The following is a 27,258-nucleotide window of genomic DNA, read 5'->3' as shown; positions in this document are numbered from 1 at the left end:
TCCCACTGTGCTAAGTGCTGTATAAACATGCACAATTTAAGGAAAGATGTGACCTGAAAAGAGAGACAAAGGAGACAATAAAATAAGTCTATTTTGAGATGATACACATTTGCACTGTTCAACAGTTGTCATAAGTTGGTAGATGGCCTCATTTGTGCCTCAAGCCATCATTAATTATCTGACTCTTCTTTTTATAGGTAAAACAACAAAGATGGATTTTGAGCAGTGATTTGGATTAAAAAAGGATAAATATGTTTACCTTGATTAGGGAATTCATTGTTGAAGTAGCTTCTGGGCAGGAAGCTCAGAGACTTCTGGAGCATCTAGGAGCATGGTCTGCTGATAGAACAGGAAAGCAAGGGAGAAGCATGGCAGGATGCAAGAGTCAGGCATCCAGTGGAAATACTGATTTGATTTACTGAAACACTGGGACTCAGTGGAAAGTTTAAGGGATAAATTCCAGTGTGTTGTAATTAGAATCATAGAATAGTTTGGGTTGGAAGGGACCTTTAAAGGTCATCTAGTCCAACCTCCTTGCAATAAGCAGGGACATCTTCAACTAAATCAGGTTGCTCAGAGCCTTGTCCAACCTGACCTTGAATGTTTCCAGGGATGGGGCATCTACAACCTCAACTGGGAAGATGGGTTAGAAAAATGACTTTGAAAGATGATATTTTCCCTTGGTTGGAGGGATACTGCACAACACATACAGATGTCTCCCAGAGGAGATGATGAGAAAGAAGGGGTCACAAGACTGCTGTCACTGTGTTACTCAGTGCATGTCAGGTGGGGGTGAAGACCTAGTGATGCAGCCTGCAGCAACAGCAGTAAGAGTGACAGGGAGTGTTGTGTTGAATTTTTAGCACTGTCAGATAATGTGGGGAGCACTGAGGTTTCTGCTTTGGCTGCCTGTAGCTGATGAGTCATCCAAGGGAAGGTGTGCAGGTAGGTAGATGCGAAATGGCAGGGAATGGTGATGGTCAGAAACACAGCCATTGCAATGCTTGAGAGCTGGTATTGTATCGAAAGGAAAATGAAAATTACTGACAGTTCAAATCACACACACACACATGCAGACAAACCCACCAGATTATCAACACCATTTAAGATTAATTCTGTTTTTTCTTCTAATACCTCAAGTGCAAGCAAGCTAATTAAGTCTGGGAGGTTTTTTTAATTCCTTGATTTCAAAACTTTTAAATGCTTTATTTAGTTAGATTCTGGATATGAAAGTACTTGCAGACCCATATTGACTGAAAGCAGGGACTAAAACTCCAGTGCAGAATTTGGAAAGTTTTTTCAAGAGTGTTTGTCACTACAGTAGCTGTACTATCACAAAAAAGCAGCTCTTATTTTATCAGTGTGACTTGATTTTCAGTGCTAACACACCCCACAATTTAATTTCATTGTTTTCTACTAGCAACAGAGAGTAGTTGATTTTTTATTTTGTTCCATCTTTCCTTCTGGCTACAAATACATCTCAGAGGGGCTGCCAAAGTTTAAATGATCATGGTGTTGATCAGTAATTTCTTATTTATGGATGGGTTTTCTTTTCCATTTGTCTATTCGTTACATTTAACAAATTTGGTTTTGTGACTCATTTGTTCATTTGTCTCAGAGACAGGAGCATAAATAAAGGGACAAAACAAAACTCAGCTCTTTGAAACTGAAATCCATGGAGTGTCTTTCTGGAAATATGGGAGAGAGGCTGAGATACAACGAACACCAAATCTCATCAGTCCCTGTTAGTTGTTCCAACTAAAGAAATAAGGCTGACATGCAAAACTTTTAACAGAAGACACTCTTCTGTTCATTTTAACATTTAATAAGGGTGCATCAGTCTGAGATAGGAAAAAGAATTTTGCTGTAAAATCTACAATATTGCCAAAACCCGAGACTAGAAGTAGATGCAGAGAGCCACTGGTCATACAAGAGTTCTGCTATGATTAAACTACTAATTATTCCTTTATCTGATCTGCAGCACCTGGCAGAGTCGATAATTGGTGTTCTGTACCAAAATAATAACTTTTTAGGGAAAATATTAGGAATGTCATCTTCTGTTAGTTTAGATGAGAAAGCAAAGAACATTTCTCTAACAGTGATGGTGTGTGACGAGTCAACAGTATGTTAGAAATATTAATAATGAAAAATTTACAAGTGTAGTACTTTATCAGTATTAGTTCATACTGATATCACCCAGTTACCTTTAGGAGTTTAATGTATGGGAATGGAATTGAAAAGACAACAAAATTTTGGTATTTTTAAAATATTATTTGAAGTGTTATCTGAAATTTTCTTATGAAAATTAGATTCATAAGGAGGTGCTTTCACTTTTTAAAATGTCAAGAGATTCAACTCCTCTTGAGCCCTGGAGGTTAATATAAAGGATTTATTTGGACTTTCAAAGGCTTTTGACATAATGTCTCATAAAGTTGTTAAAAAGCTACTCACCTGAAGTGCCATCATGGATCACAAATTAAAAACAGATGAAGATTAAAAGATTGATTTCAACATGAAAAAATGTTATCAATTGTTTGTCCTGAGTGTCTCTAAGAACAAATCAGAAGTGACCAAAAATAAAATATAAAACATGGTTTTGTGAAAAGAGTAGTACAGAGAATGTAAGTGAGAGTAATGCGTTATCTTCCATTGCTGATCATACTGTGTTTGGCACTGGTAGTGTCATTTTTATAAGGAAACAGGAATGTAAGATGGCGAGGAGGTGATAAGAGGTAAGTCATAAGCTTTATGAGAGAAGACTGTATTTTTTTCTTGTGGTTTAAACATCTAAAACAAGTAAGAGATATTCCTCTCTTTTAGTTTAGAAAAGAAACAAAAAATGTGGTAGAAATAACATGGTAGAAGCATACCCCGTAATTGATGTTACAGGGAAGATAAATTTCTAGCTCAAAATGAAAATCCAGGTGGGATTCACTGCTGTAAGTCATCACTGAACAAAATGAGCAAAATCCTTGTCTTCCCAGATACGTCTGTGAATAGCAGTGATGTGAAGCTTTTCTCTCTTATTTCCTCCACAAGGAGGGAGCTCTTTCCAAACCTGATATTGCTGAAATATATTTCAAGGCAGGATGAACTTTTGGACCTTGTTTTCAGAAGAGTCATTTAATCTGCTTTTAGCTGTAGGTTTTGTCCATCTGATCACAGCAAATTCTGGCATATTCACTCATACAGGGTGTCTTGTTTCTCTGATGCATCATGTATTGACCACAGCTGGAGATGAGATCAATGTTTCTCAGACTCAGCTGTGATGCTTTTGAGCTCAAAGAGGTGGTGGACTGGGGAGCTTGTGGTGCCTGATGAGTCAAAAGTCATCAAGAAGTTGGTTGTCCCCGGCTTGGCAGTATCTCAGCTCCTCTAGGATGCAGGACCAACTGTGGGGACTGGCTGCACATGTGCAGAGTAGCCAGCAATTGCAAAATGTACGCCAGGCACTGGTGAACATGGACAGCAGGGCTGACCTAGTTTTACAGGAGGATCAATATATGGGGAGTTGGTCAGAGAACTGAAGAGGATTTGTGGTGAGAAGGGAAGGTCAGAGAAAAAACGATGGACAGAGTAAAACCCAGAGGGACAAGTTTTAGAGAAAAGGCGAAAGAGAACCACGGAACTGAGGGAATAAGCAGTCCTAAGGAAAGCAGCGCAGGAGGACAGACAAGCAGAGCATCAGGCACTTTTGTCATAAGCATTTCACTTTCAGTGAATCCCTTGTTTCCTCAAACACTCTCCAATTTCCTACAGCTCAGTGGCTGAGTGCTTTGAATACATGTTTGTGTAAGGTGAGGAGATGAAACGTGACCTAAGCTTCTGTTCAGATATACTTTAAAAATGTTTAAAGCACTCAGTCAGTTGGGTCTTAATTGATTCATCAATAGCTTGTGGTTCTTGCTTAGTTCAGTAACAATCAGTAGTTCAAGGTCTAAATTTCAGATGGACTGTTCCTGAGATTAGTTCATGAACTGTTGTACTGTATTTTGTCTGTTACTCAAGAAGCCCCAAGTTCCTGCTTTTCTGAAGAGAGTCCTCAATGTCACAAGCCTGTTTTTGAAATGATGTAGAAATGTCTTATCTACGTACCTGTATGGTGGGGCTTTCAAATACTTGTTCACCTTGTAGGTGTGAGTGAATCAAGTGAATAGCTGAATTGGTATATGCTGTCTCTGAGAAGTGTGTCTCATACTATTATTCATTTGCAGTGATGGCAACTTACAGTGCTCAAAACCTGCAGATTGCTGCATTGTACATACCTTTTCAGTTGACAAAGAAGATAACAGCATCAGTATTTAATACATACGGAAGTCATGGAGGACAATTAGACTGTAATACTAATTCTGTTTCTCATACTGACAACTCAGTCATAACTTTGAGGAAGTGCTTCCTGTTTAACCTGGTGCCTACAAGCACTTAAGATGTAGTTGCTGACATGTTTGTAGTGTTGGTTGTTAGATATGTCTGCACAGGAAGATCTGTAGTTAAGGGGGACAGAGAGGGCTAGACTTTCTGAACAGCTAATGTGACACAAGTGAATATCAGTCAATGTCTTCTTTCCGTTTCTTCAGCAGGATGCTGAATCTTCCTGTAAATGACTGTAGAACAAGAACCTGGTAGGCCATCATTGCAAATTAAAAGTTTACCCTTGCAAAAATACAGAAGACTATTAAAATTGACAGAGACTGTGGAAATCTTTTCTGATTTTCATTAAACTTCGTATAATCCCCAATTTCCTGAGCAAGGGCTTCATCTCTCTGTTTTGACTTTTGCTATAGGAAAAAAAAACAGAGGGAAAGAAATTTCACTGGTATAAACCCCATAAAAACGCAGGCAGATGCATTGACTCCTGCGGTTGGAATGGAGTGATAGCACAAGCTGGTATCCCCATGTGTAGAGGAACAAGGAGGGTTATAAACTGGCTGCCTCATTAAGTGCAGCAAGTCCCTTGTGGTGCCTACAGCTCATGAGCAGTTAGTCCACTGCCATATCAGTGCTAGTTCGATTTTAAAGCTAGCATGTATTGTATGTGCTGCATAACCATAACTCTGACTGTAGGCTGAACCCTTTAGTTTATCAAGACAACTTGTAACTCATGTAATTGCTCTTGCAAATGATTCTTTTTGCATAGATGGTGTCCTTCCAAATGATCAACCTTATTTCAGAGTATTGTTTTTTGTGGCTTAATGAACTGCTTCCCTTTGATCCAAACGTTTTCCTCATAAACTCTATGCCGTATATTGATACTTATCTTTTCATGTATTATAGTGTGCCCTTTTCATTGATTTCCTCACAGACATAAAGAATAGCTTTGTATTGTTTTACATTGTAATAAAGGGTGTGAAAATTTTAACAAGTCCTCTGTATTTCTGCAGCATTAGTAAAAAGGTCTTGAGAATGTTTCATCAACAGACTCTTACAAAGCGCAGTCTGATACTGGTTGCATGTCCCTGTTAGCTCTGGGTGTTTGGGTCACCAGTGGCTTACTTGTGAGAAGTTTCACATGTTTTCACCTGAGTGAGTTTTCATGTACGAATTTATACCTGAGAAATGTTTTCTGTTGACTAGCATTCCCTACATTGTTGTTTCTGCCGATGCATAAATGATGTGTAATACAGGCCAACAATCACAACTTTAAATGAAAAATGGGCAATAGTGAATAGCTTTCTGACTGACCAGTAGGTTGAAATCTGTATTTGATTTTGTCAAAGAACTCACCAATAGATCTACAGTAGTCACAACCAATTTGAAAATGGTTTGTGAACAAAAACTGGGCTTTCTTCATCAGGTGTCTTATTCATAATGAATAAGTCAATCAGCTCTAGTATTGGGAGGTAACTTGTACCGATTAATATAGTCTGTAAGAAGTTCTCATTTGTTTGAATGACTTTTTACCTCCTCAAATTTGTATGAAAGAATGCTGTCTACATAGCTGTAGTTATATTCACGCTTTACAAATACAACTTAGAAGAGCAGAGGGAGAAACTTAAATAGAAATAATAGGCTAAAACTGAGCAAAAAAAAACCAAGGATGAATATCTGCAAGTAATTCCCAACAGTAATTTCTGAAGGTTACAGATAGCTCCAAGAGAAGTAGCTTGCATAGCTTGAATTAGACTGGACAAGTAATTAATGAGAAGCAAAACAGTATTAGCAGAAGAATGGGCAAGATAGATAATTCTCATTTTTATTCAGGGCAATCTTCAGCATATATTGCTGGTCTAAACATCATATACATTTTCTGGTTTTGAATTACTTTTTCTGTAGAGGCATTGGTTTCTTATTTTGGTGACTTAATTAAAGGTTGGAAATATTATATATTGCAAGAAGGCAAAGCCAAATATCTAGATGGTAGAACTATTCAAAGGAGTTCTCTGTTATTATGCTATCATATAGGAATAGTTCATCAAGTTTTGATTTGTTAAAAGTAGATGATAACTTGCACATTTTATTACTAATTGTTTGCTGTCATAGCACTTACGTGAAATGCTATTCTTTGAACTGACGAGTTACTATGGGAAGGAGTGAGATCATTTTAGAGGACATTAGATACTGTAATAAGAAAGAACTCTGGAATATTTTTATGGGTCACTACAACAATTATCCTTGCAAAAGGCAATGTGACTCCTTTTGAAAAGAAAGTGTTTCTTCAAAGGTTAAAAGTGTATTGACAGCTTTTATGATTCAATAAGATTTTTTTTCAAGATAAGCCTACGTAATTTCAGATATTGTATGTTTTCCTCTGGATAAATGAATGTCAGAAAATGGAAAAGGATCATTTTCTAAGCCTGAGTGGCAATTTTCTTATTATGCTGTCATGTGGATAAAGTACTTGCCATTCTGAACTGTGCTGGCTCTTAGGAAGCAAAATTTGGGCCAAGATTAATGAAATCAACCAAAATAATGTTTGTTTTCTTGGACATTCTATTGGCATTCCTAAATGGCTTGTCAGATCTCTTTCCTAAGATCATTAGCTTCCTGATATATTTTGACCTCTCATTCAAAGAGTCCAACCTTCAAAGCTGCTCTCCTGCTGGCTGTATCTTGCAGCACCTTCTGAAGGACCAGAGCCTTGTCATCGGGGCCCACTCTCTCAGAAGCACTCCTTTCAGACGATGAACAGCCCCGACACAGTAAAACATTTTGCAGAAGTCAGCAAACAGTATTCATAACTTCAGGAGCTGTAGTAGATCTGATCGCTCAGGTTGGGGCTCCAACCAGGGATAGGTTGAAGATGTGTGAGAAGTTAGTCCGTCTTGGCAGCTGGATACTGAATGCAGACATGACATCACTGTGCTGCCCAGATGTGCAGAAGAATAGGAACTGTATTCAGAAAGGATCACTGCCTACCAGGTGACTTAAAAAAAGTAAAGCCAAGAGGAATTAATAGTTTAATTAAAAAAGTCAATTACCCTAGTGTCTGTCGTCTCTAGAGGGACCTGAGACAGGCCAGGGTCTGACTAGCTTCAGCAGCAAGGAGTAGCTGAGATTAAATCAGCCTAGAGTGTTTGCTTGGATTTCATTGTATTTCTTCACTCTGCCATTAAGAGTAGCATGGATGTTGTTAAGGTGAACCACATGCAACTCTATACCCTGAGTCTAGTTTGAGTGCATGAGATCTAAAATTGAGAAGAAAATATCCATCGGAGGTGGAGGGCAGGGTCATTGGGATGTAGGGCAGGAGGAGGGATTATGACTGCAGTGTCAAAGTGACTCTTCCTGGTGCTGTTAAAAATGTCAGGTTGGTCATAAGGATAAAATATCACAGCATCAGCTTGTTGTTGCAGATGGAAGTGTGTTAGAATACTGATGTCAAATAAGCTGACATGCAGTTGTGTGTGTGCACCTATGTACATGCAAATGCTTGTGGTAGAGGCTACACATATATGTATATTATTTTTTTCAGGAATACTAATGTCTGTGTGCACATGAGACAAAAATATTTATCTATAGGGGCTTGCATGATGCATCCAGGACAAGCCCATGAGGCACAGGGACAGAAAAGCCAGTACTGGGTATGGATTCTTGCTCATATTGTCAAGAAAGCTTTTGAGGTCAAGGCTGAGGCTGGGCGTGAAAGTAAACTGTACACTGAAACCAGAAAGCATGCATGACAGTATAATTTGAAATAAGAGCTCTTAAAATGAAATTTGCCCTTTGACTGTTGTTATTTAACACACTCATAGCATGAATTTTTAAAGGCATCTCATACTTGTCTTACCGTAGTTCCCCTTTAGAGCTATGGCATAATGTGATACGAACCTTTTAGTGTGCTGGAGCAAAGCAGACCATGATCCAGTATAGCAGAACATTTTCAGATGGAAAAGCAGATGTCCTGGTGTAACAGTATGGGTGATAGAAACCGAGGCATGGAATAAAAAAGTGAATTCAGTCATTTCTAGTTTTCCCTTAAGCCCTAATATAATTCCAAAGTTGGTGCTTAGCTGCACAGAAAGAACCCTAAGTTTTGACAGGTTTTTTTCTCACATTTCTTGTGAGACACAGGAAACCATGCATCTCTCTGTGTTTGCACTGGCCTAAGGGCTTCAATGACAATCTAAAAAAGGCTAAGGGTAGTTTTCTTATTAGAAAAGCTTTTCCTTTTCTTTTTCTTTAAAAAGACTTTTGCACAATGTTTTTTTTTTTCCCCTGTGCAAGTTCACAAGGATCTTTCCCCTGTGCTTTTATTCTTTGCACTTTTTTTGGATCCTCTGAAATTTTGATATCTCCTGCAATTTCTCCAGAGTTTGACTAGCCTTCCAGCAGCAAATGCGAGTCCAGCAGCTGCTTTATTATCAAAACTGAAGATGTAATTCTGCAAACAAAGCGCATAACTTCAGTTACTTAACTACTCTGATAGAAATGAGGTTTTTTTACAGTAACTCAGAATGACACGAATGGTTAAACCTCTTTCAGGTGCTGCTGAAAAGGAGTCTAGGTGAAGCAAAAGGAAGGAGGGGACTCATGATTTCTTTATTTGTTTTCTCCTACGAAGTTGCATTTGTAGGTCAAGCCTAGGTACTTGCATTAAAAAGCTGCTACTTTAGACAGAGGACAAAGCTCATTCTTTTCCATCTTTGTGTCACATTACTAAGTCTCTGCCAGCCAGAAGAGGTGTGTAGTCATACATACATGTAGGACACATGCATGACACAGTTCTGTACGGGGAGTAAGAGCATTCATGGCAGATATAAGTGACTGTTTTATGACAGGTAAGTTGGAAGCTCAAGATGGCCAGGCCATATGGCATTTATTTACAGAGGGCGGCAGAACGACAGGCAACCCAAACTTTCAGCTTGTTTGAAATGGCAAGGCTCTGTGTATGCAAGGCTCCTGGGTGGAGTGGTGACCCTTTGTACCATGATGCAGGGCCTGGCTTCTTACATTTGAGTTTAGTAAACAGAGGATTGCAGCCTCACATATTGTGCTAGGCCTCCCAGTGTGTGCCAAGGGACTGTACGACTGGTCTCACTGCTGCTGTGATTGGCATCTCCTCCCACTTTACGATGTTTTTTGTAAAGCTTTTTTGTTGTCCCAGTAACTGGAACATATATGGACAACCTGGCTGTAGTGCAAATAATGTAACGATCAAAACCAGGCTTGGCCAGTAAGAGCCAAGGTTTAGTTAATCGCTAACTACAGCCCATGTGAGTCTTGATACTGTCAGACCTTATCAGATATTTGCTGTGTTTTAGGAAGATAAGAGCAGTTGTACTAGATTAGAGCAGAGATCCACCTAGTTTGGTATCCTGACTCCAGCACTGGCCAGAAGGTCATCTGTGGGGAAGTGTATAAGAACAGAGAAAAATTATTTTCCAGTATTCTCTCCGGTTTCTTGTGCTCTGCAGTTTAGGATTTTCTTGAGCCAAGAATTATATCTTTGTGTATATCAGCCTTCAGTACACCTTCCATGACTTTTTCTAATTACTTTCTAATTACTTTCAGTATGGTTTATGAATAAAAAAGATAATTATCCCATTATTTCTGATTTTTTTGAGATATGTTTCATTTCCCTCAAAGCAAAATTTAAAATTAAAAGCACTGAGAAAAAAAAAAAAGAAAACCCCACAATTTATAAGTTTGGGCTGAACTCTAAGCCTGTTTAACCTTAAGATAGGCAAATAATTTAGTTAGACTGCTCTGATTCTTTTATTATGACCAGAAGTACCTTCTAGAAAGCTATTTCTTATGTGCACTGAAAATAAGACAAAGCATCAGTGTGTGATTTATCCGGGTTCCCAAGCTGCCCCTGCAGGAGTCTACAGCGTTACCCATCACTGTTGCTTCATGGTGACTAGAGGCAGTAGCTACCTTTTGGAAAGGGAAAATGATGCAGAGAGAAATGTGTGGTTTGAAAAGGATGAAAGAAAGGAACCAGGCAATGATCTGAGGGGAAAACTTCCTCTTCTAAGTGCATAGGACTGGTCCTCGTTCTGATCTAACTTCTCTGAATAGTGAGAGCCCTCCAATATATTCCAAAAAGAGTGAAGTGGTTTGGTGGAGCAAATGCATACAAAAACAAGCTGTTGGCCAAGAAAAACAGTGAGGAGATGTGAAAAAAAAAATAATGAAGCTCTGCAGGGTAACTTCTTTCTTCTTTGTCACATGATATTTTCTTTGTAAGAAATGTTTATCTTCTCCCTTTCCCCATTCTCTTGTGGGAAAAATGGGGAGGGATGAGGACAGACTCAGGCATGGCTGCTGCTTTTCATGAGGGCAGCCTGGCGCTGCTCCTGGTGATAGCAACTTATCCAGCTTTTGCACTGCTACCTTCATGGCCTTCACCCTTTCCTCCTTCTTTCTCTGTCTCCCTAGATAGGTGGCTCTTTCCCCTTCAGGCAGCAATCCTCTGTCCTCCCCACAGGCTTGGGCTTCTCACCTGAGTTTGTGCCCCAGCCCTGAGACAAGATTGCAAAGATGGCTTGGAAGGTGGCATGAGGTGGCCCAAAGCCCAAAGCACGGGGCAAGCTGGCAGGAGGGGAGCTTCTGGCTTCATCTTAAGCTCTTTGCATGTGCCATGCTCTTCTCCTTCCTGCCCCATCCCTCCCTAGGCATCACTTTTGTCACTGCGTGCTGTTATCGGTAACTGAAACTGTTGTTCTATTTGACACAATCTTTGACTAATGAAGAGTCATAGAAGAAAATTGAAATGCATTAATTTTTTTCAAGTGTTCAGGTGTTAATATGGTGAGCTTCAGCTGAGTATTTGTTGTTCAGTTAAAAAAACACGCAACAGTCTGTATTACTCAACACTGGAGCATTTCTCGGGTTCCTTGTTTGGCCACAAGCCCCAGGCATGTATTAACTTCGTATTAAGATGAGGTGTTTGTCTAGCAAGTTTCCTCTCTATATTCCTCTCTTTCGTTATCTTCTTTCCTTTCTTGCCTTCTCTCACTTGTTTTTTTTCAGGCAGAAAATTCAGTGCATGCCCTGGATGGGAACTCTTACTCTCTCTAAGTAGTTGTCTGTTGGAGTGACCAAGGAAACAGAGCTGCTGGATGCACTGGACATCAAAAGAAGTGTCTGGATGCATTAAAAAGCAACTTCCTAAAAAGCCCACCAAGGTTAATCTATTTTCCTCTGGCAATTGCAAATTCATTTTGCACTTCTTTTCACCCTCCTCCCAACTTGTGTCATTTTAATCAAGTTCCTGTAAAATACTGTTCTAAATTCTTGTATGCTGTGAGACTGATTATTGGTTACATGTAGAACGTGAGAAAGGAGAAGGGAAGCTGATTTTTGGTGTTGCCACAGGAGGCTGTATCTATTTTGTCTTAATCCTCGGCACATAAGGTCAGCAAGCAGAGCATTATAATTTGATAAGCAAAGTAGGTACAATATTGCCTTTGAAATGGCTAAGCGATTTGGAAGCTAAAGCACAGCCATCTCATAACCAGACTGGCCTCAAAGATGCAGTGTTTAAGGGGAGGGGGCAAGCCCTGTTTTGTACTGGTCTGGGCATAAATTTTGTTATTACTTAAAATGTGTAATTTTTGAATGCAAGAATGTCTTACTGAGTACATTCATTAAAGCTCTGTTGCTACCACAGTCAGCCTCTAAATATCCTTGAACATCCTAGCAATCATACTTATGCACTGCCTCTGCTTGCTGATGTGCTAATATGACTTTAGCTGTCGTTTTGGTATTTTAATGCTAGTCACTGCACAGCTCACAAATATTTAGAGAAAATCCTTAATGTCAAACCTTACTCCCACATAACAAAGATAATTTAATATTTCTCATTACATATTTGTTGTTCACTGCTTTAGCTCTCTGTAAATCCTTATCCTGATTTTAAAATCATCTTATCATACATTTGTAACAAATTTCTATTGATCTCACTTTTGAGTAATTTCTTTCACAATGGCAAGGGTAATAATCATATTTATTGTAGCACATACATTCAGTATTTACCCTCCCTGCTGTGTAAACACACAGAGAGGTGTTATTAGGAAATCCTGGTTTTCCTGCTTATACACCCAAAAAATATCAGGTCGTAACCAGTTGAAACACCATTAAGAGTGTTTACTAAAGTAATTGACAGGGACATAAATTCTCCCTGCAGGGTTTAAGCATGCAGGTCTGATACAAAATACATACCCCTCCCCCAAATGGCAGAAGCCGTCAGTAGTTTGCCTCCTAAGTTTTCTTGCCCCAGTGCAGAGAAAGGTCATGAAAAGCCATGACCCATGGTCTTGCACAGACCCTCCAAACTCCCTAATGAGCAGATTGTCTGACCAAAGTTTCCTCTTCAGAGCACCAGGTTTTGGTGCGAGACTGCCCAGCGACCCCAAGAAGCAGCCACTTTGGTCCTCTTGAATCTTAATTAAGAGGGTTCAGGCCACAAGTGAGAGGTTGAGGAGGTGAACTTGCTAATGCAGCAAAACCCAGGAGGTTCCAGTTTGTGCAGTTTTGTAGGGAAATGTATGTGTTGATGGCAAGACAGTCCAGGTTTTTAAGAACTGGGCAAGAAGCCAAGCAAGTCCTGCCTTTAAATTCAGTCTCTGGCATTATCTCTGTAGATACAGGCAACCCACTTAGTGTTTTCTGTTACTCACCCTACATGCAGCATGGGGATAAGTATCTGGTTAGTATCGTTACAGGGTGTGTTGGTTAGCGTGAATGGAGATGAGAAAAGCCAAGTAATAGTAGCTTAATTTTATTAAGCTGTCCTGCTTCCTTCTCTATCCACCTGAGATTTATTTCACATGCACCTACCCAGATGCTTTTTCATGCATGTAAACAATTTATACAACAGAAATTTACAGTCCATTAAAGAAAATTTACAGTCTATTACAGAACAAAGAGAAACATCTTGGTGTAAATTTTCCATGCTGTTGTAGCAGCATATTTGTTTGCACAGATATACATCAGAAAAAACAACTTTGTTTTTTATATAGTATTTTATAGTGTTCTAAGAAACAACTGGAGCCAAACACCTATAATTTAATTAAAATATTTGTTGCCAATTCATAATATCATATTTATTTTTCTATCTGAGTGGAATAATCTATTCACAAATTTTCCTCATGACATGTCAGTTTTTATCTTGTATTATTATTATTTACCAGCATACATGCCTGACTCACACCTTGGCTCCTAGTCACTACCATCTGACATCTCTGTAGCATCACGGCTGCCCTTGTGGCTCTTTATTTATTTCACGCCCAGTATTGTCACCTGCCCTATGGCTTTTAATAAATGGCTTTTCATTCTAAGCCTTCCAACACCCTTACCAACTGTTGCTTTGCTGTTTTTGTTCCTACCACGCATCTAGTTCTGAACAACCTTCTTTTCTGTCCCACTGCAACCAGGTCAAATCCTGCTGAAATGCCCAGTGCAGCAATAAGAGTGGAGATGCTCATTATAAGCACTAGGGCAACTAAGTTGCTTTAAAATATTAGATAACACTGAATTTCAAACCTCTGTGGAATGCCAACTTGATTAAAATTTGTTTGATAAGACTTTAGTTTACTTTGGTTACTTCTTTCTAAAAGTTTGAGCCATAGCTCATTGGAATAAATCTTTCCTTTTACTCCATCATACTTTGGAAACTAGCCCTAAGTGAAATACAGAGTTTGACTAGCCAGGGGAACTGATGGTATTTTTGAGCTTTAGTGGAAAGAGAGGAAACTCCATAGGGGAATTTCCTATATAGTATTAGCAACAGGTGGCTAAAGAAAAAAGTTTTCAGATTTGCTGTGCATTAACTCATCCTCTTGCGAGGCTAATAAGCAGGTCAGTAAGACGTAAGTCCTGATTTCACTGAGTAGTTGTGGGTTGACAACACATTTCAAAGCAGAGACTGCAAAGCCAAATATTTTGGCACCTGGTATTTTCTGGAAGAAGAATTATTTTGGGGCTTCCACAATTCCAGAACACTGTGACTTTCTTGCATGTGATTCCTTGACTTTCAATGACTGTTTTCTATACAGATGAGGGCATGTTATTAGTTGTGAATTCTTTCAAGCTATTTTAAATCTATTTTTGTTTGTAATCGTCTGGATCAGTGGGCTAAGGCCAGCTGTACAAGGTTCAACAAGGTTAAATGTTGGGTCTTGCACTTGGGTCGCAACAACCCCATGCAACGCTACAGGCTTGGGGAAGAGTGGCTGGAAAGCTGCCTGGTGGAAAAGGACCTGGGGGTGTTGATCGATGGGCAGCTGAACATGACCCAGCTGTGTGCCCAGGTGGCCAAGAAGGCCAACAGCATCCTGGTTTATATCGGAAACAGTGTGTCCAGCTGGACAAGGGAAGTGATTGTCCCCCTGTGCTTGGCACTGGTGAGGCCGCACCTCGAATAATGTGTTCAGTTTTGGGCCCCTCACTACAAGAAAGACATTGAGGTGCTGGAGTGAGTCCAAAAAAGGGCAAAGAAGCTGGTGAAGGCTCTAGAGCACAAGTCTTATGAGGAGTGGTTGAAGGAACCGGGGTGGTTTAGTCTGGAGGAAAGGAGGATGAGGGGAGACCTTATTGCTGTCTACAAGTACCTGAAAGGAGGTTGTAGCGAGATGGGTGTCAGTGTCTTTTCCCAAGTAATACATGATAGCATGAGAGAAAATGACCTCAAGTTGTGCCAGGGGAGGTTTGGATTGGATATTAGGAAAAATTTCTTCACCGACAGGGTTATCAAGCAGTGGAACAGGCTGCCCGGAGGAGTGATGGAGCCACTATCACTGGAGGTATTTAAAAGGTGTACACATGTGGTGCTTAGGGACATGGTTTAGTGGTGGGCTTGGCAGTGTTAGGTTGATGGTTGGACTTGACGATCTTAAAGGTCTTTTCTGACCAAAACAGTTCTATGATTCTATGATCTTGGACAGGTTTTAATCTATGTTTTCTTGTTTGTATATGTTAGATTGTAAATTATAGATGAAAGATGATATAATTTACTGGAAAGTATTTCTATCCCAGACAAAAATTCTCTGCAGCTGCCCGTAGTAATTGGAAGAATTTACCTTATAAGAAAAGTCTGAGATGGGTGAATGACTGAGGACAGATAAAAGCATACCTATTTACCTTTTTTAATATAAGATGATATGAGTGACATGTTATATGAGGCACAAGTAATTCTGAAAAATACTGTTTGGAGTTCTTTATCATTTAGTAGTGTAATAACACAATATGTAGAGGTGATATTGCTGTGATAAAAAGGTGAAAGAACAAATTCTGCAAGTTATTCTGCTGAAAAAAGAACTACATATTTCATCCTAGTATTCATTCTGGTATCCACTCAGAGGGGGTTAAAATATATAATTTGAATCTTTGATTAAAAGTGAAAATAAAATAAACCAAAATGTTTAGGAATGGGGGATTTGAAAGACCAGACCTCAAGGAAAACATCACTCTTCTCCTTAGGATTTATATCCTGGATGAAGCTAGAAAAGCCACTCTTTTCTGATATTTTGAGAGCAAAAGGATAAACTTTCAGTGTAAGGTCTGCATATGCATCAACTTCTTAACCGAATTTTCACAGGTTTTCTTTGTAAGCAGAGCTGGATTTCCTAAGTGGATGTATGAAGAAGGACAAAAAGGTACCATCATGCTTAGTAGTCCAGATGGCAGGGACCAAAATGCTGGGATTTGTGGTATTCAACATGAAATGCTCTGAAAGAATGGTAAATTCATGTTATGTGTTCAGTCAGTTGTGTAGTGCCCATCCTTCTTATTAACTTCTGCAAACAAACAGTTTGTACCTTGAAGCTTGAGATTCAATTAACTGTCTTATTTGTTACTGCTCAAGTTAAAACGTTGTGATGTTTTTGTAAGATTATTGAGCCACAGTACTTGACTCTTTGTCCTCTGATTAATACTACGTTAAAAATTAATTATAGTTGTGCAAACAACTTTGGTATATAGCACACATCACCATGTTTTTTGACGGTGTATAATGCAAGTGACACAAAGGATTAAATGTGAAAGCTGCTTTGACAATTACTAATAACAATGTTCTAGTGTTTCTACGCTTCTAAGTAACTGACCTCTGTAAGGTGAGAACGGATACCTCATTTCTTGCTTTCCTTGTTATAAGGTGCATGTGTGTATGCATGGTGTTGGCGATGTAGGTACACCACATCTGACCTTGGAGCCTGCTTTTCCAATGGACTGAATTCCTTGGAAGAGGCACTCAGCATCCCCACTACCACCTGTAGCTCAAGATCTTCAGCTCTCTGAAGGAAATGATGTTGAACTTTCTTTTTCTGTGGAGCAGTCTCCTTGGACAACGTAGAAGTGTGGGCCTCAGAGGAGACTCAGATTAATAGGCCATTTGCCCACCATGAGGCAGGAACAGCTACCTGTATGCCACGAATTTTTGCAAGTTGCTTTCTGAGGTCTAATCTGAATCCTTCTTACTGCAATTTGCATATCATTATTCATCTACCATAAACACAGAGAACAGATTTTTCTCTTCCTCTTCACAGAAACTTTTTACATATTTGAGGTTCCTCAGTCATTTTTTCTTTAGCTTAGGTAACCCTAGTTCTTTTTCACTTTACAGCCTTCTGGTTGCTTTTGTGGATATTCTTTAGATCCAGTTACTCAACATCTTTCCTCTGCTATGACCCCTGAAACAGGACACACTGTTCCAATGGGAGCTTTTGCATCATTGAACAGAGAAACACAACTATTTCACATATCTTCCAGGCTACATTTTTATGTTTTCACCCCAGGATGGTGTTGGGTTCTTTCACAGCATCATGGTGTTGTTTGTACATTTCCCATCTGCAATCCAAAATCACCAAGGCTAGAAGAAGTTAGAGAAGACAGCAGTGGTGCTAGTAATAGAGAGGGCAAAAATTAACTGGAGAACCACACCTGAAGCACAGCTTTCTGAGATCCAGAGCTACGTGTGTGGGCAAGCTGGGTCCAGGTAGAGACGGAAAAGCATGCACATTCCTGAATGGCAATTCACAAGTGCCATCCCTGAAAAGAAATGGCTCCTTTCTGCAGCTGAAAAAGAGACCCATGTGACAATGACACCTGATGGTGTATCAGAAGCCAAAATCCAAATGTTAATAAAATTTTACTGAGACTGAGCTGCTGAGTAAAGAAATCTTTCTACTGTTTTTCCCACAGGCTGCAAACTTAGCTATGAGATGGGATACTGTGGTGACACCTGTGCTTCGTGCAAAGGAACAGTGTGAGCCATGCTCAGGGTGTAATGAGCCCAGGTTAGATAAGCAATCAGGGCACCGCTCTTCAGGTCTAGGTCTCCCAGATCCCAAGCCTATTTGTTAGCATAGCTCAGAGATCCAAGAAATTAAGAATAACACATGAAGCGGGGTGGTGGCTCACCAGGTGTCGGGTGGCGGTCCAGAGTAACGACATGATCTCAATGTGTGTATGGAAGTTCTCCCCCTATCCCCAAAGCACGCAGCGGATATATAGGTGGGGCTGCTAATCACGTGTCCCGATCGCACCTGCGATCGGTCCACAGATTTACGTACTCAGAGCTCTGGACTTAAATCTTGCGTAGCTCAAAGCCTGGGTTGCTCAGACTGCTCAGTGGCACAAGATCGTGCCCCTTCTCACTTAACCAAGCCTCTACAAACATGTCTCACACAGGCAAATATTTTGTCAGCTGTTCTTTTAACAGTCTCAGCTAAAACCATCATTGCAGATCAACATGAGTCCCAAGTGATAACTCACATTGTACAAGCTAAACACAACAAGCAATCATCTTCTCTTTCCATCTCAAACAGGGCACAGCAACTCTGTCTCCCACAAGAAGCGTTCATCAGGTGCATAAAGGCACCAGGTGCTCTACCATGAGACAGCTAAGGTATAGCAGTCACTACCAGTATAGCAGCACCACCTGTGGTTCTGGTTCCAGACACTTCTTGTTGTATGTTCAAAGGCATCCAAAACAAGCTCTTTGTGTTACCTTTTACATTTTGTCATTAAAATTAACATTACTGCTTCTCCAACTGGATCCTCTAACATCTTCTTTTCCTCTTGGGGAGAGATACTTCTTCTTCATCCGAGCTATCTTCTTCCGTGATTACAGGCATCCCAATATGCCGAGTAAGAGTTTCCTTTGCCACTTGCATTTCACCTTTGATTTCCAAAGAATCTCTTCTCCTGTGCTGGCTCCTACTGGGTTTTTTACTTCGGCTTGGAGATTTCCCACAATTCGATCCTGATTCAGAAGATTCTAATTTTACTTGACGATGTCTTCTGGATTTGGAAGCCTCAGCAACTGCAGTGTAAGACCTGTATTTGATTCTAGCCAATGCATTTGCTCTTTCAGAACCCTCTGATTCTAGCAAAGTTTCTTCTTCCTTTTTGTTTGACATTTCATCAGTTTCTTTAGCATTTAGGAATAATTCCATTCTGTTCTGCTGCCATTCCTGATGTTCCAAAGTTATGTCTTTAAGAGTAACGACAAATTCATCTTTTATCAAGCTCAGTGCCTTGTCTGGCTGGGATTTGTCAGCTGAAATGACACACTTCATTTTCTGATAGTGGTCATGAATATTCATCAGTTCCTCCAATACATCATTAGTGATGAGGCTGTTTACTCTGTTACTTGGGTCCTTAAATTCTTCTTTAAATTCGTTTTCCTGAATCTTCTTCGTAGTTCGGTAATTTAGTAGCTTTGGCATTGTTGTGAAATGGAATGCTCTGGCAAGTCGCAGTGTCCTAAAGATGTATGCTGCATCATAATGCTGGGAGTCTATCAGATCCTGTTGAAATCTCTGGATCTCAGGCCAATCCTTGAGTGCGATTCTGATCTTTTGTTTCGGCTGGCAAAGCTGTGTATTATAGAGCCTGTACAAAAGGTACAGAGCACCAACTCGAATCTGGAAAGCATACGGGGGCAAGAAGTACTGCTGTGCCAGTTCTAAAGTCTTCTTTGTGAGCTTATTCCTCTCCAGAGCTCTTATTCTACCATAGAAGATGGTGTGGAAGCGTCGCTCCCGCCACAGCTCGGTGAAGCGCTCGAAGCGGATGGTGTCGGCCTCCTGGAAGGCTCCGAGCAGCTCCTCGCAGTCCGCCTGCAGCCCCGGCACCGAGCTCATCCCGCCATTTTTCCTCTTACTTCAACTGGTAGCAGAGGATGGTTCTCTTCGGCGTGCTCTCTCCGAGACCGTGGTAAGCAGCGAAAAGGAGGTGTTGGGAAAAAGATGGCTGGGAGAGGTGCTGTTCAGGTTCAAAAAAGGGCAGAGCAGACACTGGAAGAGTTGGCCACTCAGCTCCCAGGGTTCAGGTGCTGTTCGGGTCCAAGAAAGGACAAAGCAGACACTGGAAAAAGGGCAGCCATGGAGACAGAGGCTGCAGCCGCGTTACTGGCAGGTATCCTCTCTAAGAGAGGGAGCGAGACAGCGGAGAAACAGCTAATTAAGCTGATAAAGTTGGGCCAGCGCTGGGGACATTTTAAAGACACAGCGCTTGTATTTTCTGTGGAGGAATGGAGAGAAGTGGGAGACATTATGTGGGAAAAGACTGTTGAGAGGGACCCCGAGGAAAAAGAAATTAAGGAGGTGCGTGGACTCTGGCAAAACGTGATAGAGACTTTAAAAACTATGAGGGCAGAAAGAGAGGTTGCCCGTGCGGCCGCTGAGATGCGGCCGGCGCCGCTGGAGCCCACCCCCCCCACTAAAACGGAAAAAACTCGGGTTCTGGCTCGTTTCTTCGGGTTACCGGCAGTTAAGGGCATGTCAGCGACGATAAAAACATCCGTAACTGAAGTCCGTACGGCGGTAGAAGCGGCGGACTCCCAGGGGCTATGGCGCAGTAAGAATTTAGAGGAGGAGGTTGCAAACAAAGAGACACGTGGCGCTCAGAGAACCGCGCGGCAAAGGGAGCGGAAACAGGAGGGGGAGGGGTGGTCAGCCCCTCACCCTGCTCAGCTGGCGTCTGGAGAGGGGGGCCGGCCCCTCCCCTCCGCGCCGCCGGAGTACCCGCCCCTTCCGCCTTCACCCTGTCCGTCAAGATAGACTTCATCTACACCACCTGACCGTGGGAACCCGGAGACGGACGCCACCGGACTTTTCCAGCAGGTCTTGTGAGTGCTGTTCCAAAAGTGGTCTAGCCGCTAGCATTCCCGGTTTTCACCCCGGCGGCCCGGGTTCGATTCCCGGCATGGGAACCACGTGATTGGAAAATTCTTTAACAAACAAAAGCTGCAGTTACAAGGTATGGAGTAAAATCAGATGCTACATAAGTGTATTGGCAATACCAAATATACAGGTTTAGTACCTTTTGCCTGTTAGTGAATGTTTTACATGTGTAAGGTTTTGGTTGAGATGTTAAATAGTGGAAGAGTACTGTGGATGTGAATGTGGGAAGCAATTTTAAGCATGTGTAATTGGTCACAGGGCCTAAGTTGCAGTAGTTAACTTGTTGCTGATTTATTTAACAATGCCTTGTTGCTTTGTATGCATTAACGTTTGGGTGTAAAGAGTGTGTATATCCAACAGGGAGCCACAGTATTTAAATTGACCAGCCTAATGTTGCAACTGCTTTGAGGTGGCCTATGACTGAAGAGCGACTGCAGATTACTAAGGGACTGGTAGAGGAACAGTTAAAAGCAGGACATATCAAACCCTCAGTTAGTCCTTGGAATACACCCATTTTTGTTATCCCTGAGAAAAGTGGAACTGGAAAAAATGGTTCTTATGGGAGTTTTTGTGATTGCAGTTATCTTGTTAGTGTTACCATGTTTGTGTTCTTGTTTGCAGGAAGCTTTAATGAAACTTGCAAATCAGGCCTGGCTTGCTCACAAACAAGAAGGGGGAATTGTAGAGGTTTGTTTAAGTGAGAAGGGGCACAATCTTGTGCCACTGAGCAGTCTGAGAAACCCAGGCTTTGAGCAAGGGTTAAGCCCAGAGCTAGCGACCTTGGACTCCCCTTGAACAGCGCAAAACAAAGAACCCCGTGGTGCCTGCTTCGGCGGGAAGCAGAGCTGCGTCCGGGAGGGGGGGGCGGTCACGGCTCTGAGTATGTAAACCTATGGACCAATCACAAGTGCGATCAGGGTGCGTGATTAACATATGCATAGTCTATATAACCGCTGCTTTCTTTGTTAATAAAGGAGAAGCTTTCATACTCACATTGAAATTGTATAGTTTACTCCGGACCATCCCCCAGAACCTGCAAGCGCGCCCCCCCATTTTTCCCCTTACTTCAAACACATTTGATTGTACCAGTAGTATTCCTTACTGTGTGTGATTGTCTGTTTTGGATGTGTTTTGCTTTGCATTATTTCACTCTCGGGAGGGTTAGAGAGCTGCTGTTTCATAAGCTTCTCTTAGCTCCCTCTTTAACTCACCGGCTTCAGCGCTTCTGAGATAGACCAGTCCAGCTGCAAGACAGGCACTGACTTGGCATTTCCCTGTGAAAAAGCACAAGGAAACTCAAAGCAGTCCCTAGCCACATTGATACTGATGAAGTTGTGAAGCCAAAGTTAGATTTTGACTGTTGCTATTTCAGATTATTCCTTCAGGTGAGATTCGGAGAGTTGTCCTTCAGATAAAACTTAAGCTATCGTTAAATTAGCATTAGCAGCATCATTATGGCAATATAAAACTTAGTGAGGGCTGCTAAACCTGTTCAAGTGCATGCTAAGTTTCCCAGACAGGTTTTATAACCTGCATTGAGAAACATAGTGCTGTACCTCTGCTGCTGGCAGTTATGTGAGCAAGTGATGTAGGATATTCTGGTTATACTGGCTGGTAACTGCAATATAGACATATCCTCAGATGCCATAGGAAAGTGATGTCTCCTACCATAGATCCTTAGCTAAGGGGAGAAATATCTCTTTTTTCTTTATGTGTCTTGGATAGGAATCTCCGTTCAAAAATATCCAATAAATTTTTCTGTTCCTCTATAGAGGAGTGACTGGAAAGGACCTGGTTTTTAAGCTCTGTTCAATTCATTGCTACTGGTGCCTGGAGATAGTAACATCTCAGTTCCTGTCTCAACAGAGTGAACTCACCCAGGCAGGCCTAATATCTGACAGCTTGCTTGGGTTTGTCAGTGCTGTTCCATAGTTTCTGTTACTTTTTGTGAGGGTACTGATTAATGCTGTAAGAAAGACTTAGGTTGTCCTCAAGGAACTTCTCCATAATCGATGTCATCGTTGCTCATCGTGTTACTGTGGAGAGCTGCAGACTGCGGCACGCTCAAAGATGAGATCCCACCTCTCAGGCACAGTGATTTGCAATTAGTTTCTGAGCATGCCAGGTGAGATGACTGGCCCTCAAGGGCTGTTTCTCCTCGACAGAAAAAAGTTCCTCAGCAAATTCGTGCAATACATTGATTTTTTTTTCCCAGTGAGGTGTTAGGCATGAAATAAATGTCTTTCATTTCACCTATGTAGGATGGTCATTACAGTTCTAGATAAAAACAATATTAATAAAAAGAGACAGTTATTGCCAGCCCAACTGCCAAAAGCGAGAAGGGGTCAATATGGTCCTTTTTGTATCACCACAGGCTGCTTTCCTAAGGGTATCAGTACAAAGAAAAATGTAATTCTAAATAAAATTTCAAATTGTTTTTCCCTTTGTGATTATATATGATGTCATGCATTATAAATGAAAAGCCATGGCATATCTGTGAACATGTAACTGTATAGACTTTTAACCGTGATTCTCTAGGCTATTGTACCCTACTTTGTGTATCTAAAACCCCACACTGTGTTAGTTTTCTCTCATTTATGTTGGTTGGCCTGCACCAGATACTCAAGTAATATGTATGTTTTTCTTCTTACACTTATGCTGTTAAGGGTGCTAAAAAGCACTGTGTGGGGATTCTCACAGCAGCATGGGGAGTTGGACAAACAAGTATTAATGTGATCCAAGGACAAAAGTAATTTTGTTAAAATTGTCACTGTCAACTTTCATGATGAAAGAACCAAAGAAAAGTGAAGTTCAACTTCTAAACTGCTGAGGTGGTCACTCCTCATGCAAAAAAAATAGGGGGAACACCAGTAATACATGCCAGTGGTGGCTTCCTCTTCTTTATACCCAGCTTTTCCAGTTTTGTCAAGCATTCAGCATTATAAGTAATTCTGTTAGAGGAACAGATGTGCTAGAGAGTAAGTAACGAAAAACAGAGGGTTTCACTTTAGGTTATTGGACTGAGTACTTTTCATCTGCATAGTCACAATAGGATATCATCTGATGAATATTTGTCTGCTTCTTTGAAAACAGATGGGAGATATAGCCCTGTTCCTAGGAGGAAATTGTTCCCACTGCAAAAACTTCATTTGGCACTTTGTATGGAAATAAAGGAGTCACTCTAGATGATATCAGAAAAATATGCTACAGCACTGGCCTGGTGAGGCTGGAGGGTCTGAGCCAGAGGAAAATTGTGAGGAAAACGTTGCAGTATGAAAGTCAGAGACATTTACTTGTTTCCATTTGTTAACATTAGCCAACAGGTTTGCCTAATACATCATGCTTGTGAGAGAAGTGGAAATATCCCCAGGTGTCAGCACCTCATCCTATACATCCCTCACCAGGATTCTCTTTTTATGAAAAAATTTTCCTTGGATTCTGGGTTCGCAGCTGCAGTGTACATTTTCACGTGGATTGCCCTTTTCCAATAGGACAGCTGAGAGCCTTGGGTGTTTTACCAGTAAAAGTTAAAGTTTTCACAGTAACTTCTAGCCCAAATTTTAGTCCATTTGTTCTTACTTTGCTGCAGATCTCCCCTAATCTTTGAGCAGAGTAGAGACTTTAACACAATACCTGACAATTCTTGCTCTCTCAAAAAGCCCGATCATGACAGAGCTCAAGCCATTTACCATATAACCAATAAGCCATCTTTCTAAATGCTTTTATACAATAGCATGACTACGTTGATATCCTTTCCTTCAGCAAATTACACTACAAGGATTATTCCTCTACTGAGAGCAACTGTGCTCAGTCCAACATAGCAAATAATTTTGCCTTCAGTTGTTTTCTGTATGCACACAGAGATCTAGTTATAAGCTGTATATTTAATGCTTTATGAGCTTTTATTCCATAGCTTCTGAAATTAATCTTGTAAATGGCGACTCTCATAGAAGACTTGGAAAGAATGGCGATTCCTGTGTTATACAGACAAGTCTATTGCATTGTGAAATATCAGCTCTCCTAATCTCTTTCACGTGTGTGACAAAATCCATTTGTGAGGTTTTCTTCTTCTGTATTCCTGGGGGGAAACAGTTCTTGAACCTCAGCTCTTTAATGAACAAAAAACCTTCATCTAACTTCCAGTATAAACCTATTACTGGCTAACTCATACCTTTTTCTTAGCAGTTGGCCTTCATCTTATCTGGCTCTTTTGCACCTATCCTCTTATACTAGCTCTGAGATTTCTGTAGAAGACAGAAATGACCCATTGTACTCAGGAGTAAAGATGGACATGAACACAGTTTTTCAGAGACTGAATCAAAACCATGGAAAATATTTTCTGTAATTTCTTGTTTGACATCCCTCCCTCCCATTTAATTTGGCTCAGCATTAAATGCTTTTTAATTGTTGTTTCATTTAGAACTATTTCAACAAAACTTTCAGTTTTTTTAAAGCAAAAAGTCAAAATTTTGGTGGTTTTGAAAACATCAAAAGAAACTATTCCAACACATCAGAAATAATGCATTTTAAAAGTGGCATGATATTAAATTTTTTATGGAGAGGTCAAATCTCTAATTAGTTACTTTAGTACAAGTTATAAAATGTCCATCTGTGTTTAGAAGTGTACCATAGCCAGAAGCTCCCTCTTCAGTGTGTGGTGCCAGTGAGTCTGAAAGTTAACTGACTGATGTTTCACAAGATACTTGTAGAACCATTGCCTGCAAATGCTACATTAGCAGCTGAGAAATTCCATCTGCACCAGCCAGCTCTGTAGGTTATTTGAGCTACTTTTTGGTAGATTTTACTAAGCAAAGAACTGCAGAAAATGGAAAGTCTTGAAAATTTTTTTTGAGTAAGCGACTCTTGGTATTTTTCTGGTACACGTGTGGACTTTCAGGCTGAAGGGATGAAAGGAGATAAAGAAGCTAAATGTACTGTAGCCTGCTCCAGGTTCTGAGGCAGAGCAAGACTGTCATGTGCTAGGGGAGATAGTGCTGTGCAAGCCTCTGTCAAATTACCATACACTTCAGGGAATTTTATATATGGATATGAATAAAAGGATGACTTTGGAGCTTTGCTTTGGAAAATGGCTTTGTAGTGCTTGCTGATGTTTGATAATGTTCCATTTTTTTTCTTAACATCTGTGGACTCCAGTTTGCCCTGGCAGAGTCCTAATGTGAAGAGTTTAGCATGTTTGTCAGCAGGACAAGGAATAGATTTGCTCTGGACAGGTCTATGGTGGCGTTTAATGGTATTATGTCTCATGGCAGCACTTGTGCCAGCTACTTTTGGGTTATGTGTTATCAGAGGTTAAACTGAAGTAATAGAGAATTTCCTTTGTGTACAGAAGACTTTGGTGATTACAAAAAAAAAGGAGAAAAAGAAAGTCAATATCTTGAAGGCAACACAGTTGATTTGGAAAATAAGGACTTAGGGAGCTTCACGTTTTCCTTTGGAAATGCTTGTTACTGCAAAGCCTATGTGTATAGAGACTAACACGACAATTAACCTTGCTTGAGTCAAGTGCAATCTGCAGGAGTGATGTGATCACTCCTGAGTACTTGCTGGTAATTTGTTTCATTGGAATGTGCTGTATTGTAGGGACACTGGGGAAACCTCACTGTGATTATAAGACTCTCCAGCCTTGTGTAGGCAAGACCTTGGCCCTTGGTGCAATGCCAGGTAACTTGCTCCTACTCCCTGAATTGAAGAAAACAGGACTGAGTACAAGAAATGAATATGCACCTGGCACGTGACTAGATCCACTTGTCCGCTGCTAGAAGCCTGGCTTTTATATTGTATAATACTTGTGACAGCAAGAAGATCAAACTACAGAAGAGATATTTGTTAGGGCTGGTGAGAAGCAGCCACTTAGCACTGACTGAAAGGTGGTACAGATAAAGACAATGAATTTGAAAAACTCTGTTAAAAACAGCACTGAACAGTAGGAAGCATTTAACAATCATTGTACTTAACTGCCCTGTCATCATTTACATAGAGAGTTGTTCAAAGGAGAAGATAGAATTATGATGGAAGAACTGGGCAAAATCCTGGAAGCTGCTCTTCTTTTAGCTTCCAAGCAGAAATGCATCTAGAATGTATATTTCCACATGGTTCTTTATAAGGCTTTAATTCTGAATTCACATATGGTACTTAATTTGCATTTTTTGTACAGTCATTAATGCTTGGTGAACTTGAAAGGTCTAGAAAAATATTCAAAAGCTTGGATATTTCCCAGAAATGTGTTCATGCTGTACTGGCCTCGAAATCTGGCATGAAATCTGCAGCTCAGATTCTGACCTGGGATTTTGATTCTCTCTTTGTGAGGTATTTTAGTAACAGGCGGCTTCTTCTCAGGCTTGTGTATGTTTTGGGCTAGTTCTTATACATGTGAATCATTTTGCTGTTGGTGCCATTTTGATTACATTTCTATTGGAGGTCGACTACAAGAAAATGTCAGAAGAACAGGGAGCTGCAGGGAATGAGAGAACAATGTGCCTTGAAGGAAAGGCAGTGGATTTAGGGCTTGAAACTGCCCTGGAAAAGGCTGCTCTCTCGATTCTTGATCTAAACCAGAAGAAGCAGGTTGTGGCCATGATAAGGTTGACAGCAGGTTCCCATCCACATGCAGGAACTGCAGTGGTGGCCACAAGACTTGCAAGGAAGAAGGTATGAGAGCTAAAATACT

At 40.7% G+C, this 27,258-nt stretch overlaps 1 pseudogene; it reads right to left on the bottom strand.

Annotated features, from left to right (window-relative positions):
• Positions 1-18,443: 18,443 nt before the first annotated feature.
• On the bottom strand, positions 18,444-19,529 carry LOC137670073 (snRNA-activating protein complex subunit 1 pseudogene; annotated as a pseudogene).
• Positions 19,530-27,258: the final 7,729 nt, after the last annotated feature.

This window comes from Nyctibius grandis, chromosome 1 (assembly GCF_013368605.1).
Source record: "Nyctibius grandis isolate bNycGra1 chromosome 1, bNycGra1.pri, whole genome shotgun sequence".
Lineage (NCBI taxonomy): Eukaryota > Metazoa > Chordata > Aves > Nyctibiiformes > Nyctibiidae > Nyctibius > Nyctibius grandis.
This window is presented reverse-complemented; position numbering and strand designations above follow the sequence as displayed.